The 16,696-nt window shown below is 42.6% G+C and overlaps 1 protein-coding gene and 1 long non-coding RNA gene across 4 annotated transcripts in view; one reads left to right on the top strand and one right to left on the bottom strand.

Moving 5' to 3' along the window:
* The window catches only part of LOC127462347 (myelin-oligodendrocyte glycoprotein-like), a 33,468-nt gene extending 27,927 nt beyond the window's left edge, over window positions 1–5,541 (bottom strand). For 2 of the 3 annotated variants that reach the window (XM_051770884.1, XM_051770886.1), the window contains exons 1-2: window positions 5,427–5,541; window positions 2,899–3,042 (exon numbers count right to left, since the gene is read on the bottom strand). The gene's annotated coding sequence lies outside the window, so the exon portion shown is untranslated. The remainder of the gene's footprint in view (window positions 1–2,898; window positions 3,043–5,426) is intronic. The other variant, XM_051770885.1, reaches the window with a different exon arrangement.
* The window catches only part of LOC127462351 (uncharacterized), a 31,482-nt gene extending 15,003 nt beyond the window's left edge, over window positions 1–16,479 (top strand). The window contains exon 3 of the long non-coding RNA XR_007900421.1: window positions 16,376–16,479. This is a non-coding gene — a long non-coding RNA (uncharacterized LOC127462351). The remainder of the gene's footprint in view (window positions 1–16,375) is intronic.
* Window positions 16,480–16,696: the final 217 nt, after the last annotated feature.

Genomic DNA, 16,696 nt, shown 5'->3' with positions numbered 1-16,696 from the left:
GCCTTTCTTGACAAGAAAAATTCCTTCCTCATCTCAAATAAACAAAATCTATCCATAAAAAGAATATAAATTTTGCTGTAGGAGACAATAGGAGCTCTTATAGGTTCTACTCTATAGAACATAGTAGAAAGGAGCATTAGATTCCTACAGGGTCATGCCCTGTGTTCAAAAATCTCTCAGAAATGTATCTCCAATGCTAACTGTAGTTCTGCCAGCTGCAAGGAAAACTTAGCTTGCACCCTGAGTTGTCAGAAACATTGCTATTGGTGAGGAGTGTGTGGGAGTGAATAAGCCATGGGATGGCCCTCACTGTATATAGGGAAGAACTGGGACAGTGGTGACACTCCTGTTGCCATCTCCTCTCACCTCTTGGGTTCCACAAACGCTTCTGGGAATCTTTTAATTTTTTTTCCCCCTCACCATTCCTATTTGAGATATGTGCTTCTCGGGATAGTAAACTGCATTTGGGTAGGAGGAAATTGTCACCTTTCAGAAAGTAAGAGTTCATGGTAACGGAGAGAGTAACTGCAAACACAAGTGTGCTTTTGGAGCAGATCAGTGTTGCTTACGCTTTGTGGTAGTGCAGGAAAAAAGACAACAGCTCCTCCAGAGCTGGATAGCTGGAATATGTGCTGTTTCTTCAGATGTATTCAATAGTCAGCTTGCATCATGCAAAGATGCAGAAGGAACATACAGCAATTCCCTTTAGACCCTGTAAATCTCTCTTTAAAAGCTGGGCTGCCTCAACAAGAGAAATGTAGGGTATTCTGGATGCTCTTCCCTTTCCTGATGTCAAAATAAATGAATCCTCCTGAGAAATGATGAGAAGGATCTGCTTGGCTCTAGCTCTGATAACTCTCTACCCATGGCCACAGCAATCATTGCTCTGGCAAGGCTACTGATGAAGGAGCTGAAAGCAAGTTTGCTTTTACGAAAAACTTATGATTCAGAACTTCAGCACATGGCAATGTAGAACATGGGAAGCTCAGATGTTAAGAAGCCAGAGGTGAAATGATTATATCTAAAATGTGCTTAGCTGAGAAATACATTTGGACTCTACAACTAACTCTCTATATTCATAAACTAACGGGAGGCAAAAAAGAAAAATCAAGCAAATAGTAGCCTCCTTCATCTCATCGAGCCTAGTCTTTTCAGTAGCTTTGCAAGGACATTGTAAGTGAAATAAAATAATACAGAAAAGTACACAGTAATGTATGCACAAGGGGGTGTGAGAGAAAAATACCGCGTGCAAAGCTAAGCTGTAGAAATAATTTTAAAAATTCAACCCCCTTACTGTTCTCTGAAAAATTCACCTGTTTTGTCCATTCTCCCCACTCTTTATTGAAGTTGCATTTTTCAACTACAGCAAGTAAAAGCTAAATTTCACCCCTCACCTGCACTCTTTGTTTATAGGAAAAAAAGTGAATTCGGAGTGAAACTCTGGGTATGAGAAGCTCAGCATGACCTGACAATGTGCACTTGCAGCCCAGAAAACCAACTGTGTCCTGGTAGGTTGAGGAAGGGGATTCTGCCTCTGTCATGAGACCCCACCTGGAGTACTGTGTCCAACTTTGGGGTCCCCAGTGTAAGAAAGGTATGAACCTTCTGGGTTCAGAGGACTCTATGAAGATGGCCAGAGGGCTGGAGCACCTCTCTTATGAAGGCAGATTGAGAGAGTTGGGGTTGTTTAGCCTGGAGAAGTGAAGGCTTCAGGGAGACCTCAGAGCACCTTCCAGTATGTAAAGGGGACTTACACAAAGGCTGGAGAGGGACTTTTCACAAGGGCATGTAGTGATAGGACCGGGGGGGAATGCTCTTAAGATGAAGGAGAGTAGGTTTAGATTAGATATTAGGAAGAAATTCTTCACTGTGATGATGGTGAGGCACTCAAATAGGGTGCCCAGAGGAGCTGTGGATGTCCCATCTCTGGAAGTGTTCAAGGACATTTTTGGATGCGGTTCTAAGCAACCTGATCTAGTGGAAGGTGTCCCTGGCTGTTGAAGGAGGGTTGAAATGAGAGGATCTTTAAGGTCCCTTCCAACCCAAACCATTCTGTAAAAAGCAGCTGAGAGAACAACCTAACCTAGAATTAGCTACTGCCATAACATGAAGATTCTTTTTAGTGATGCAGAAGATGGCTGTGATTGTTTAGGACTCCATGTAAGCAGGAGGGAAAACTTAAAGAGAAAAAACACCCCAGCAAAACCAAAAAACTCACTTATCAAAACTAACCTTTCCCTACTTCTAGGAACAGACCCAACTGAAAACCCAAGCCAGTGCAAGTTCTGGTTTGCCTCTTCTGTAAACCATAGGTTTTACAAGTGCCTTTGGCCAGGTCTGAGCAGCCAAGGGTGTCTGGCCAGCCCTGTGCTGATCTGAGCTCATCCCAGATCAGGAGCAGCCAACTCCTGTGAAGTATATTGAGGAGCTGCAATTTGTACTTCCCCATCAACACAGGGAATTCATGCCCGGGCAATGTTACACTAGGACAGTGGCATTTCTCCAGACCCTGTTAGCACAGGCACCTCTGCACCACACCCTGAGGTGTGGTTAGGATGTGCCTGAAGGCACTGAGGTGCTGTTTTAAAAATATCTGAGCAGACGTGAACTGAAATCAATTACTGGAATTTAAAAACATATGAGCGGATGTGAACCGAAACCAATGACTGGAAGTCTCTGAGGCTCAGGTTGCTTTGAAAAACCTGACTGCAGGTACATTCACAGTGTACACACATCCCCACATGCCTCTGAAAATTATCAGTGTTCAGTGAGATACTTCACTGACTATGTATTCACATCCTATATGTGTGTGTATATCTAATGGACCGTAACAGAAAAACATTTTGTTGCTCAGAGGACATTTTCTAGTTTTAACTTTCCTCCCCTTCTATCTCTCACCTGTGGAAACAAAGCTCAGTCACTGACACTGGATGCAGCGTCCTGTCACCTGGACTGCCACCTTCTGTGGATGTTTAGAAATGCTCAGCTTCCATAGGAGACAGTTGGCTCTTATAGGTTTCTTGTCTGGAGTGAGAGGGAAGGCTGTAACACAGTTCAGAAAAGGGCTGGGAGAGACAGAAACCAGCTCAACTTTTTCTATGGATTTTTAAGTACTTACCATGGAAGCATGGAATGGGTTGGAAGCGACACTTAAGGTTCATCCAGTTCCAATCCCCCCTGCCATGGTCAGGGAAACCTTCCATGAGACCAGGTTGCTTAAAGCCCAATCCAACCTAACCTGGATACTTCCAGGGATAGGGCAGCCACAACATCTCTGGGCAACCCCTTCCAGGGCCTCACCACGGTCACAGTAAAGAATTTCTTCCTTACATGCAACCCAAATCTACCATCTTTTGGTTTAAAATCATTGTCCCTTGTCCTGTCACTACAGGGCCTGGTAAAATGTCTTGTTTCTTTTAAGTCCCCTTTTAAGTACTGAAAAGACAGATTAAGGTCTCCCTGGAGTCTTCTGCAGGCTGAACAACCTCAACTCTCTCAACCTGTCTCCAGAGGAAAGGTGTTCCAGTACTGACCATTTTTGTGGACCTCTTCTGGATCTGCTATGACAGGTCCACATCTGCCTTGTGCTGGCAGTAAGCTGTAGATTACATTTGCAATGATAAGGTGGAAAAAGCCAACAAGCCCCCAAAAGAGTTGACTGCACCTGTGTATGTGTGGTTTGGTGGTAGTTTGATTGGGTTTGCTTCTTTTTCTTTGAACAATATATAGGCTTTTTCTTTTGCAGAGGCTTCTCTAGCAGACAAAATCTGCAGAACTGGTGACTGTTCTACCAAAGGATCAGTCTCTTGGATGTGGTATATACACTCATGCAATCTTATTTTAGGGCTTTCCTAACTGGAGACAGTGTGCTGGAGACTGTTGTAATGCTCATCTTGGTAAATATTTCAATAATCTGGTCTGTGTTACAAGAAGAGGGCTCAATGAAAACTTCCTACCACCTCCTCTTCCTTTCCAGAAATACATAAATAATTCCTCTAGAATGAAATGTCTGTGCTGATCTCTTCCTTTACATTACTTACACTTGTGTTGTCAAGTTAAACTCAAAATAATGGCAAGCTTTCTGATTTAATGAGAGCTGAAATCTGTAGCTGTGTCATTTCCCTCCTTGCTCTGGATTCAGTTTTAATCAACTTGTGAAATATTTCTATTTAGCTTTCAAAAAGGCAAAATTTTCTGTCATGAGCTGGCTCTTGAGAGGTCTGAGTTCACACGGAGGTATGATAATTTGGGCTTTGTGGCATCAGTTGCTCTGTACTTTTCCAAGGTGTCTCTTTCCCACCTTCCACTCTCCCTGCACTACCTTGGTGGTGAGTACAGTAAAGGGAAGGGATGAGCTATCAAGAATAAAAACAGATTTTAAAATTGGAAAGCTGTCTTAAATGCCCAGCTGTAGGGACTGGTGACTGTGTAGTTTTTCTGTTTGGTTTTGTTTGTTTGTTTTTTTATTTTTTAATTTCCATCAAAACTCGAAGGCAACGAGTCTGCCTGAAACTTACTCGTGCAACTGTATTTTGTTCTCTTCTTTTTCAAAGTCCACCAGTGGTTAAAACTGAAACCAGGGTCACTTGTGGCTTGGGAAAACCCTGCTATGCAGTTGCTTTCCCTCTTTCTTGTCTCTTCACTCTTACACTTGACTTCTTTACTAGCTGCAGGCTGCACCTCGGGTTGTGTGATTGTGTGTGTGCTGCTCAGTACCCTGGGGACCCCTTACCTTCCTTGCACGGGGTTTTTTAGCTGCTGTTACCCACTGTCTGTTTGTAAACAGTGACCATTCAGAACCTGAGAAGTTATGTAGGGCTTCCTTTTCAGTGTGACTAGCATGCTGGATGTCTTGAGCCTTTTTTTTTTCTTGCCCAAATGACATTTTGAGGCAGTAAGTGGAATTTGATTCTTTTCAGCCAGTTCATTCTCTGAACTTCACTGAACTGAAACTCCCCATGCAGCCACTTCTGTCAATGTGTCACATTAATGATTAAAGATAAACAAGAAGGTTAAAGAGCAGAAATAAAGGCAAAACTGTATTGTGAGTAAACTAGTTAAAAATACCTTTTGGGGTGTCAGGTGAAAGCTGCCTTTTGTTCTAGTGGTAGTCTTAGCCTCACTTCTCATTTTGCAGTCTAAGCACACCCCAGCTGGCAGCCAGTGCAGGGGAGTGGAGCTACAGAGCTGAAACACTTTTAACTGGGAAATCCCTCAATCTGTATTTTTTCCGCTTCAACAAATTGTCGCTTATGACAAAGAAAAAAATAAATAAACAAGCCAAACCCAGATTGTTTCTTTTTCGTTTTTCCCATGCCTACATCATTTGAAGGAACTTTACAAGACCTTAGCCGAAAAGCCATAGCCCTGATACTGCAGCTTTAGCTCTTACTAGTACAAGATAGAAAACTTGGTCTCTTGCTTACCTTTGGAATCTCTCGGTATCTTTTCTGCATGTGCTGAGATCCAAACGTGCTGCTGAGAGTCACTTCTGCCTTGAATGAGGAAGTGCAGGAGCGGGACAGGATGTGGAGCAATGACTCAGATGCTGAGAGGCTGAGTTTCTCGAGACTAGCTGAGGAATAAAAGGAATTATTATTGAGGGCCTATCACGTTCAGCCGATGTAACAACTTGATTTACCAATAGTAAAAGCTCATGAGCATTCAATGTTTCACCTTTCATCTTTTCCCAAACTTTAGCTGCTTATGGTAATGCAGTGTTCAGGTGTTGCATTCCTTTCTAGGAGGACTGCCTACCTTTAGCCCTATAAAACATATGACCTTTGTTAATAAGCATTTCTTTGCACGAATGTGCTACTTGAAGATGTTCAGAATAAGGATTTTGCTAATGTCTCTGAAACAGCTCTTGCTGCTTAGCTCAAACAGGCACTTGAGACTTTGCTTGATTCTTTCTATTAAGAACAGAAAATGATTAAAAACCCCTTACCTTCTTACAGCTAGTTTTGACTTACATTCATGTATTTAGCTTCCTATACAGCTGAACACAGAGGCTACCACTTGCAGTTTCAAAGCCTACCTTTGCAAACTCTACAGTGTCAAAAAAACTCTGTTTCTTTTATTTGCTCTGCAGTCAAGCACTGCTGCTTCCCTGGCTCTCTGCTTTTGATGTGCAGGTACTGAGCAGTGTTTACCCCTTACATTTCCAGCCAACCATGGTAGAAGCCTTTCTTTTTCTCCCCTAGAGAGCTCTTGCATCTCATTGAGATGTGGACTTGGATGTGGGTGCCTGGCATGTTCTGCTGTGGCATTTTGTAAAGAAATTTAAGTTTTTCATTCTATGGGCATTTGCAAGGAAGGGCATTGCTTCATTGATTTTTTTTTTTTGCACATAGTTGCATAATTGCACAATTCAGAACTTGCAGGAAAATATATTTGATGGATTTTGTTCAACTCTTCTATTTAAACTACCCTTATTTGAGTAGTCTCTCTTGCATTGAATTGAATGCTTCTGTCATCTCCCTTTGTTTGCTTTATAAGTGCAAACACACACTTCTTAATGCACTGTTAGTGTTGAACTTTACATTGTATAAACATGCCATAAAAGGCATACCCACTGATTTAAAATAAATTATTATTAGAAAGTCTTAAATAATGTTAATTATTAAAATGAAAGAATAATATTATAGCCACTGTTCTCATTCCTTTTAAGTCCTCTTCTTGGGTGAAGCAGAGAACTAGTTAATCATGCTGGATGAATTTAAATATTAGTATGGAACACTCATACAAAAAATTGCTTAAACTTCAGAATGTCTGATTTCTTCTTTTTTTTATTTCTTTTCGTATTAAACTAGAAGTTAGATAATTGAAGAAAGTCTAGAAAATCATGTTTCACTGTGATAGAAAACAAACAAAACCACCCACGCTCCACTTTAACGGTTTGAAAGGAAACACTTGATAAATCAGTCAGCTTCATGGTAGAATTTCAGCAATACAGTTTCTCACTCAAAGGATGTTGTAATGGAATTCCTCATTCTCTCCTGTGACAGTGATGATCCTGAGTATTTCCTGGGACACTTCACTTTGGAAAGCTTTGAATGCCTGATGCAACTCACATTAGATGAGTGGTAAGATAGAGTAGAGGAAAATACTTCTGAGTTTGTAGTTGTTTTTTGCCTAGCACTGAAGCACAAAAGTGGAAGGCTTCCAAGACTATAATTCCTGATGAAGGACCAAAAATGCCTATGGCTGTACTAATGTAATGAGAAAGAAGTATTGATGGGTTTCCCCCCATGCTCTTCTGAAAGCTACTCTTCCAAAAGATCCTACTCCTAACCCTACTCTGAGAACTTCTCTCACAATAGCAGAAGTATTGTCCAAGTTAAACAGAACTGTTGCAATCTGACTCAGAGATGCTCTGCCCAGCTCCAAGTAAAAGAAAATCCCTCCATAACAAAGTTCAAGAATGTAATGCTTCATATGCTAATTCCTTCTTTATGTGCTTTGAACAAGTCTGAGATGCTACGTAGCCCAGCCCAAATTTAAAACATCAGTTGAGGTAATTTCTCAGTGTCCAGTGGTTTGAACAGCCTTTTTCTAGTACACGCCTTTAAAATCCTAGGTCTCTAAATATTCCAAGTTTTTCTTGTGTTTGGTCTTTGGAGTGCATTGGCATGGTGATTAAATACCATCTAGCTAAAAAAATCATGAGAATGGAAAAGCTGCTGTTCTCCAGCTTTGTACCTAAATAACCTCTGTGTCTTCCCTTCCATCCCTTTCTCACGTTATTGCTCTACTCCCATCTTGCAAGAGGAGGTAGCAGATCACTAATGCATTCTTTCAAAACCTCTCAGTGTAAAGAAATACAGGAGTCAGACACCTCTGGTCATCTACTGGTCTGGAGTAAAGGTTGTGGACCTGGAGGACATGGCCATACAGTTATTACTCAATTTGATTCTCAGTGATAAAGACATGGAAATTGTGCTGATCTGTGATGACTGCTCACCAGGACAAACCACACCAATATGTACAAGGCATGTGGTTGTGTTTTGGTTTGGAGTTGGTTTTAGTAGGGGATTTTTTTCCTCAGTCTCCTTATTGCTCATGTGACAGAAGTGAGATGCTGTGATTGCTTAGTGTTCCCCTGTGCTACACTGAGTGTAGTTAAACATGAAATAAAATGAGGACCTGGCAGCAGTGCAATGTTGCCTTATAATTGTTTATCTTGACAGAAAAAAAAAAGAAAACACTGAAAAGGCTTTTTTTTTCTTCTCACCCTTTCTGTTTTTCCAAGGAACTCCTATTAAATTCAGCATGGGTTGAGTGACCTGAAGGAGACTTTTGTTATGGCTATACACTTTGCCTGTGTTCTTTCAAAATCCATTCACAAGGTTCCCAGTATCACAGAGTGGTTGAGGTTGGAAGGGACGTCTGGAAGTGGTCTGGGCCAGCTCCCCTGCTCAAGCTGGGTTACTTGCTTGATCTTCAGACAGCCTCCTGCGTGTGTGCTCACTTCCTCTGGTCCTGCTGGGCACTACCAAAGATAGCCTGGCCCTGTCCTCTTAGCACCCTCCCTTCAGGTATTTACATACATTGGTGAGATCCCACCTGAACTTTCTCCAGGCAGAACAGCCCCAGCTCGCTCAGCCTTTCCTCACAGAAGACATGCTCCTGTCTCTTCATCACCTTTGTGGCCTTTCATTGCACTTTCTCTGACAAATTCATATTTCTTTTCTATGAGGGAGCCCAGAATTGGATCCAGATCTCCAAGAGTGGTCTCATCAGTGCTGAAGAGAGGGGGAAGGATCACCTCCCTCAACCTTCAGGCAATATTTTGCCTAATACAGCCCAGGATAACATTAACCTTCTTTGCCACAAGGACACAACACTGACTCATGTTGAACTTGTTGCCCACCAGCACATCCCCAGGGTACTTTCTGCAAAGTTGCTTTCAAGCTGGGTGGCTCCTACCATGTATGTGGGGTTTTTTTGTTCTCCTAAGTGCAGGACTTTGCACTTCTCCTTGTTGACATTCATGAGATTCCTGTCAGCCCATTTTTCCATCCTGTTGTGATCCCTCTGGATGGCATTACAACCCTCTGGTATATCAGTCACTCCTGCCAGTTTGGTGTTATCAGCAAATTTGCCCCATCATCCAGATCATCAATGAAGACTTTCAACAGAACTGGACCCAGTACTGATTCCTGGGATACAGTGATAATTACTGACTTCCAGCTAGGTTGGGTTACTGATCACTGCTCTCTGGATCAAACTGTTGAACCATTTTTTAATCCACCTCACTCTGCTCATCCAGCCCATACTTCATTCAGCTTTTCTACGAGGACCATTATGGAAGACAGTGTCTGCTACTCCCCCCTTGGCTACCAGTCCAATCATTTTATCATAGAAGTTTATCAGGTTGGTCACACATTAATTGATGAAGCCATGATGACTACTCCTTATGACTTTCTTGTCCCTCACATGCCTGAAAATGGATCCCAAAATCAGCTCCTCTATTGCTTTCCCCAGGGATCAGGATGAAGCCGAGTGGCCCTGTAGCTCCCTGGATCTTCCTTCTTGCTCTTGAAGTCAGGAGTGACATTTGTTCTCCTGTAGTTCTCTGGCACTTCTCAGAGTTGTCATGATTAATCAAAGATTATCAAGAGTGGCCTCACAATGATATCTGCCAGCTCCCTCAGCACTCGTGAGTGCACCCCATCAAGGCCTGTGGACTTAGACACGTTCAGTTTACTTAAGTAAACCTGTTCCACTACCACCAAGGGCATGTCTTACTCTCTTGAACCTTTCTCCTGGTCTCTGGGACCTGTGATTCTTCAAGGCCAGTCTTCCTAGAAAAGTCTGAGGCAAAGAAGGCATTCAATATCTCAGCCTTTTCCATGTCCTGTGTGACCAGGTCCCCTGTCTCCTTCAGCAGCAGACCCACATTTCCCCTAACCTTCCCTTCCTTTTGTCTCCTATGTATGCATAGAAGTCTTGTTGTCTTTGAAATCCATGAATGGATTAAATTCCAGGTGGATTTTGGCTTTCTTAACTGTGTTTTCTGCATGCTCAGAGAGTGTCTCTTGATTGCTTCCATGTTACCTACCCTTGCTACACCCTCTGCATGCTTCCTTTTAGTGCTTGAGTTTTGCAGGCATCTTGGTGGTTTTGTTTTTGTTTTTGTTTTAGGTCTTGCTTCTTACTTGTTAGGATGAATGAAACACAGAACAAAAATTTGTTGAGACATGAAATCCTTAAGGCGATTCATGTACTAAAGACTATTGCCCAATGTCTTGTTGGTTTTCAGTCCCTGAGGCTCCTCACTTCAGTTTGGAGACATCCAAATATTCAGTACCTTAACGATGATGCTTTTAGGTTGTATAAATGTGCTTTCTCCCCTCCATTTGCTGTATCCTGCATATGTGCTAAAAGGCTTCCAACAGAAGCAAGATACAATCTCCTTTCCCACTCAATACAACTCCCTAGGCAGTGGTCTACAGGTCTGCTAATTTAAATACCATGAATCATATGCATTCCAGACTAAAACCAGAATGTTTTCATCACATAGAAGTAAATTGATAGAAGAATGAAGGGTTTATATAGTTTAATCTTCAGTATCTGAATTATAAACTTGCATTCCACTAAGTACTACTGCAGACTGGACAAGGGACCTATGTATTTTCCTTTGGTGCTATGTTAGCATATTGTGACCTTACAGTGTTCCTCTTTTGGTTGCAATTTTTCACCTCTGTTTGTGTTTATAGTCAAAATGGCTTCTAAACCTGCTGACAGAATACTCCAAGAAACCGAGTCTTGCATTTCTGACTGTTACTCATCATAAGTTATTAATTATCTCTTACCTGGGATTATTAATAAGTGTGAGTTTTTCTCTTTGCCTTGCTCCCCTTTTGTTATCAGATGAACCAAATAATACCTACAGTCCTAACCAGGATCACTTCAGAAGGAAAGTGCAAACTTAACTTCATTTGTCATTCACAGCAGAAGGCAGCAAGGGTTTTTGAATTAGGCAGTACAGACCAGCAGTAGCTATAGTTTACCATACCCATCCTCTCTATTTTGCTGAACCTTCATCATTCTTCAATTCAGGTGAAAACAAAGACTATTTACATCATGCTGGTGAGTACCTGAGGTCTGTGTACTTTATTTATCATTTTGGATTTGGCTGTAGACTGAGGCTGTCCAGCCCGTGGGAAGTACTCCTGGTTGTGGCTGGTTTCACTCATGTCCACATATTTGAGCTAACATGTTACGTGGTTAGGACTCTTATCCCAGGATGAGGAGGATGCAAAGATATGAAGAAATAATGAGTGCTCATGCTGGCTTTTGAGACACTTGAGCAACTGGGAAGGTCCTTTCATGGTGCTACTAGGGTAGCAGAAATTGAAGCAGTAAGTTCATTTGCAAAGGAAGAATCAGCAGTCAGCAGCATTCCTGTCCAAGAAATGTTCTTTTAGGTTCTGGCAATGGGAGATACTTGGCAAGGAAGACACATCAGGCTGAGGCCTGATGACCTGAATATGCCAGCAGAAATGGGAACAAAAATTCAGCTTGACTGTGAGAAAGGAATGAGAGTGAAACTGACTTTTCCTACTTTGTCAGTCTGATCCCTCAAATGATAATCTGTCAGGCTGATCCATCAGCTGTTTGTTCCTCTCCGCAGTTGCTTTCCCCCCTTTTTTCGCAATACCCTGCAGTGGATGGTTGCCTGAGGGCTCAGGATCTCAGACACTCAGGAGGGAGGATTCACACTTTTTCTGTAAAGGTATTCATGACTGTATTTGCCAAGAGGCTTCTGGGCTTTCCTAGGGAATAGCAGCAAACACTGGGAGGCTTTGAAAGCCTAAGTTGCTCCATGTGTCTGTGCTTTCCTCCCATTGTGAGCGAGACACAGGGTAGACTATTTCAGTTGGAAGGAACCTTACAAGGATTATCAAGTCTAACTGCCTGACCACTTCAGGGCTGACCAAAAGTTACAGCACGTTGTTAAGGGCACTGTCCAAATGCCTCTTGCACACTGACAGACTTTGGGCATTGAGCACCTCTAAGGAGCCTGTTCCAGTGTTTGACCACGCTCTTGGTAAAGAAATGCTTCCTTGTGTGAAATCTGAACCTCCCCCAGAATCATAAAATATCTTGAGTTGGAAGGGACCCATAAGCATCCTGCTCCTTGCAGGGGCCCCCCAATCACAGAAATGTACTTTGGAGGTCCAGCAGAGTCACAACAATGTCATCTGCAGTCCTTCAGTGATGCAACTTGTCAGGCTAATGCTAATTATGGGAGTGGTTCTTTCATTTAGGCACAACAGGGACACCATGAAATCCAAGAGCAAAAAAACCCCTACAATCTGGTTTATGTATCACCAACTATTCTCTGTGGCATCTTGTGTGAGTTTTGTCAAGCCTAAAGCATTAATTCTAAGCATGACCAATGAAACTGTTGCACCCAAGGCCACAACCCTCCATGAGAGACACTCTTCCTCTAGTCCTCATTTTTGGGTGGCTAAAGTGCACGTGTTCTGTTTGCCACTGTCTCTGCCATGGAAGAGGAGCTGCCTGGGGCATTCCTGTGGTTCATGTTTTAGGCTGCTTGCCAAAAACAGTCAGCTCTTCTCCTAAATCCATTTTCTGCCCTCTTGATCTAAGTCTGCAAGGCCAACCTTGTCTTACACAACTGCTGACAGCCACAGTGGCTTGAGTGTCCTCGAGCCTTGGTTCCCCTGTGCAAGGCAGGGCTAAGTGAAGCTTAATGCTTTTCTCAAGGCATGCAGGTATTTTTTTTCCTTTGGTCCCTGGGACAGCTTGGTTCACATCTTCTCTAAAGGAGAGATGCCTTCCAGGGCTGACTGAACCATTACATGCATTGAGGCAAAATATCCTGGTTTAGCTCATGGCAGCCTTGGCCGTGGTGGGAGTACTCCCCTCCTCTGCAGAGTGCTCCAGTCCCAGGGGCAAAGGAATTCCTCTTTCCAATTTGATGAAATTTGAGCTTTGAATACAGTACTGCAGATCCAGCCACTCTTGCTGTATTTTGTAGAGGGTTTTTTGTCTCTGAAGGGTTATATTCTGTAAATCTTATCAGAAATTCAAGTGCCAGTTCTGCAGGTGCTGTCTGTAGTTCTTTACCCCTGATCTATCAGAAATTGGTCTAATAGTGGGAAAAGTCTTTAGTTCAGCAGCATCTGCTCTGCTTTGAGTGTCCAAAGGCCCTCACAGCTCAACACCTGCTCTGTGGATGTGACACACAGAGAGACCAGGCACTTTGTTACCAGGGAAGCATATACCAGTAGGCCTTCAGATATTTCCTTGGCTGTCATCTTGGAAATAAAGTACTGATTTTTACCTCAATTTCATGAGAGGAGGCACAAGTTTTTCCGGTGTGAAAGTTCAGGCAGGCATGATTAAGTTGTTGGTATTTCTCCAACCTGCAGGGAGCAGCAATTCAAGAGGGCAAAAAAAGTCTCTGCTGTCTTGGCAGTAAACAGTGAAATGAACTTTGACATGCTGGGGTGTGGGGAGATGGGAATATCAGCCTTGCCTCCCCGAAAAGTAAATAGTCTGAATGAAAGCAGCAACGTTTGCATCCAGTCTGTGACAGTCCTCCCACTCAGACAAGGTTTTTGTGGGAGCCATGTGCTTTCTTATCTCCTTGCAAAAGTTGACCTGCATTTGGCACACTGCTCCATTGCATGTTATTTCTGCTCAAATACACTTCTGTGTGCTACTGCACCGTGCTCACCTCTGCAATTGTGCTCATTATTTGCATGGAATTTCCAGCTACCAGAAATATGTTATACACCCAGGTTGGGTGCTCTATCCCATCAGCTGGGAGTGCAGTGCTTGAGATTACAGCATGCTTCATGAAACATGTAATGAGAGCTGTATAAGAGAGCTGGGCTGTAAAGCCAGACCTACACAGGAGGGGGTTAGGGTCCCTTTCCAGCTTCACAGCCAACTTCTTACCTGGCTTCAGTTCAGTGTTTTCCTCCTGGCTGTTTGGAGCAGCATTGCCTGGAGACTAAACTAAACAATTGCTTTCTTTCCCTGCCTTCAACCCCACCCCAAAACTTCTGAAAAATATGCAGGCAGGGGCACACCTCTGTGCCTGGGACTGCTCCTAGCTGTGAGGTGCTCAAGCTTGAGCACCTGTGACCTGGGAACAATAAAACCCCTTTTAATGCAAAAATTGGCATAGTACAAAGTACTAGCAGAGGTCTTTGACATGTGGATTATATACTACTGTTTCCTGAGGCTTAAAGGTCTATTGATGCAATAAATGCAGCTACAGAAGTTGGTGGATTTCTTTTGCCAGGTTTTCTGTTTCTGGGAGCTGTTGTTTGACTTTGTTTAGAAATAATTTTCTGTCCGGATATGTTGTAGTGCAGTAGGAATTGCTAAAAAATGAAGCTAAGACACATTGTATAAAGCTGGTCAGCAGCTGCCACGTTGCCAAAAATGTTAATGAAAGACACTGGCTCACTGTGTGCATGCCTGGTGCATATACCAGAGCATATGTTTGTTAATGGCAGCTCTATTTAAGAGCTACTTCAAACAATAATTTAAAAAAAAAAAAAAAAATTCCCCCACAGAGCTTCATCTACTGAGGACTGTCAAATGTCACTGGGCTGGAGCAGATTAAAAGATATTAAATTTGTTTTCTTTTCTTTCTTGTTCCCACTCTCAGCTGGTTCAAATTGTTCCATGAGAAACACCATGGCAGGCAGCTGTCTGCTTCATGGTCATCATGAAAAATTCAACTTTAAATACATAAAGAAATAATCTGAAGCTAAACAGGGCAGTTGTGTAAAATTCAGTGTTTATTTATTTTTTTACTTTTTGCCTACTCAGAGGCACTTTTACTCCTCAGAGCTGAGCTGTGCCCTGGTGTGCCAGGATTCCTGATGGGGTCCGCACCTTCTGAGCAGAGACCTGGCACCGCAGCTCACCCTGGACTGGGATCTTCTGGAGGTTTGACTGTCTCCAAAGGCACTTCCTCGTCTTCTTCAGTTCCTGGGCACTCTCTTTGTGTCAGCTGGTGGCAGGAGTGCAGGAGACATCCCTGGGGTGCTGTGTCCGTGCCTCACCCTGTGTAGAAACAGTCAATAAATTTTCCTGGAAAGGGCAGTCATTATCTGGCCAGCCCTCTTGCCTTGTTCAGTAGGTCAGGAACCCACATAGGGCTTGATTTTTCTCATGGTATTGATGAGATAATTCAATAATATATCTTAAATAAAAGAGCAACCCTCTGTGCTGCAGATAGAGCCAGATAAAAGCATGAACACAGGTATAGAAAACCAAAGAAAGGGCTTTGAAAGACCAGGTTTGTGATAAGACTTCTGGTACTTTGCTGACACAGAGTTTGATCAAACTCAGTTTAATCTAAAGTGGTTAATAAGACTCCCAATGAGGTGATAAAGATATTTTGTGTTTGCCTAGTCTTATAAAAACAGCTACAGTTCAGACACAGTTGCACGTTTATCCCTTGACCTATTTTTAGTTACGATAACTGCAGGAGTGATGTATTTCACAAGTTAGGTAACACAATTGTGGTAAGTCTGACTGATAAAGAGATGAATTGAGAGGAACAGAATTGCTTCCAGTCCAGCATGATGCTGTGTAAAAGTTGTTTCTGCAAGCGAATTTTATCTTGTTTCGAAACTGCCCTCTCAGCCTCCTAAGAGGGATGACATGTGACAGCACAGATCTGGCAGAAGAAATTAAGAAGGAAATGTTAGCAGTCCCTCTCTGTCCACGTAGTAACTGTGTTAGTGTTGCTTCTTACTGACAGATTCTTAAAAGATTCCTGGTCTGAACTGAGAGAGATCTTTTTTCTCTTTTTTTTTTTTTTTTAAGGGTGGACTTTTTTTTTTTTTTATGCAATGTAATCCTATTCACACAGCTTTTGTTGACTTATGATACCTACTGGGGTGAATGCTGCAAAGGACTGGACTTTCCAGTCCAACAAGTGAAAGAAGGCTTCTGTGTGCTGGAGATGTGAGTGCAAGCACCAAGTCATCTACAGCCTTGTGTGACTCTGGGCATGACTTCCGTGTCCAAGCTTTTCAATTATAAAATCATTCTAAGCAGCACTTCTTGGAATCACAGGAAAATAAATCGCTAATTTATTACTAAACTCTTGGGACCTGTTTCAGGCAAGTTGGAGGGTCAGCTTCAGTCTCTTGTGATACATGAGTATCTGTCTCTACACAGCAATTTTCTGTGCCAAACTGAAATGGGAAACAGGCTCTTTCCTAACAACTACAAACAAAGAGTTTGTGATTAATAGTTGCCAAGGACTTGCATTTTGCATCATGGGGCATTGGTTTGGATACAGTGCTTATGCTTGTTAGTGGTGCTGATAAGACATGAAGTGTTTGAAGTGTTTTTCTTGTGTTGGAAGGTAGCTGTACAAACTGACCTGTTGTCACCTAAGTGTGTCTTGAATGATGGATGACACAGAAGCCACTGGTGTGTGGCCTGTAATTCCCTGGAATGCCAGATGCAGAGATCACCTCAAAGAACATGTGAGGTACCTTCTATAACCACAGAATGGGTAAGTTTGGAAGGGACCATTGGAGGTCATCTAGTCCAACCTCCCTGCTCATGCAGGGTTCCCAGGAGCGCATTACTCAGGATTGTGTCCAGATGGCTTTTGAATATCTTCAGGGAAGAGATCTCCACAATCTGTTCCAGTGCTCAGTCACTCTCACTGAACAGAAGT

Source organism: Manacus candei, unplaced genomic scaffold (assembly GCF_025592945.1).
Source record: "Manacus candei isolate 608988 ecotype Guabito, Panama unplaced genomic scaffold, ASM2559294v1 h1tg000126l, whole genome shotgun sequence".
Classification (NCBI taxonomy): Eukaryota; Metazoa; Chordata; class Aves; order Passeriformes; family Pipridae; genus Manacus; species Manacus candei.
This window is presented reverse-complemented; position numbering and strand designations above follow the sequence as displayed.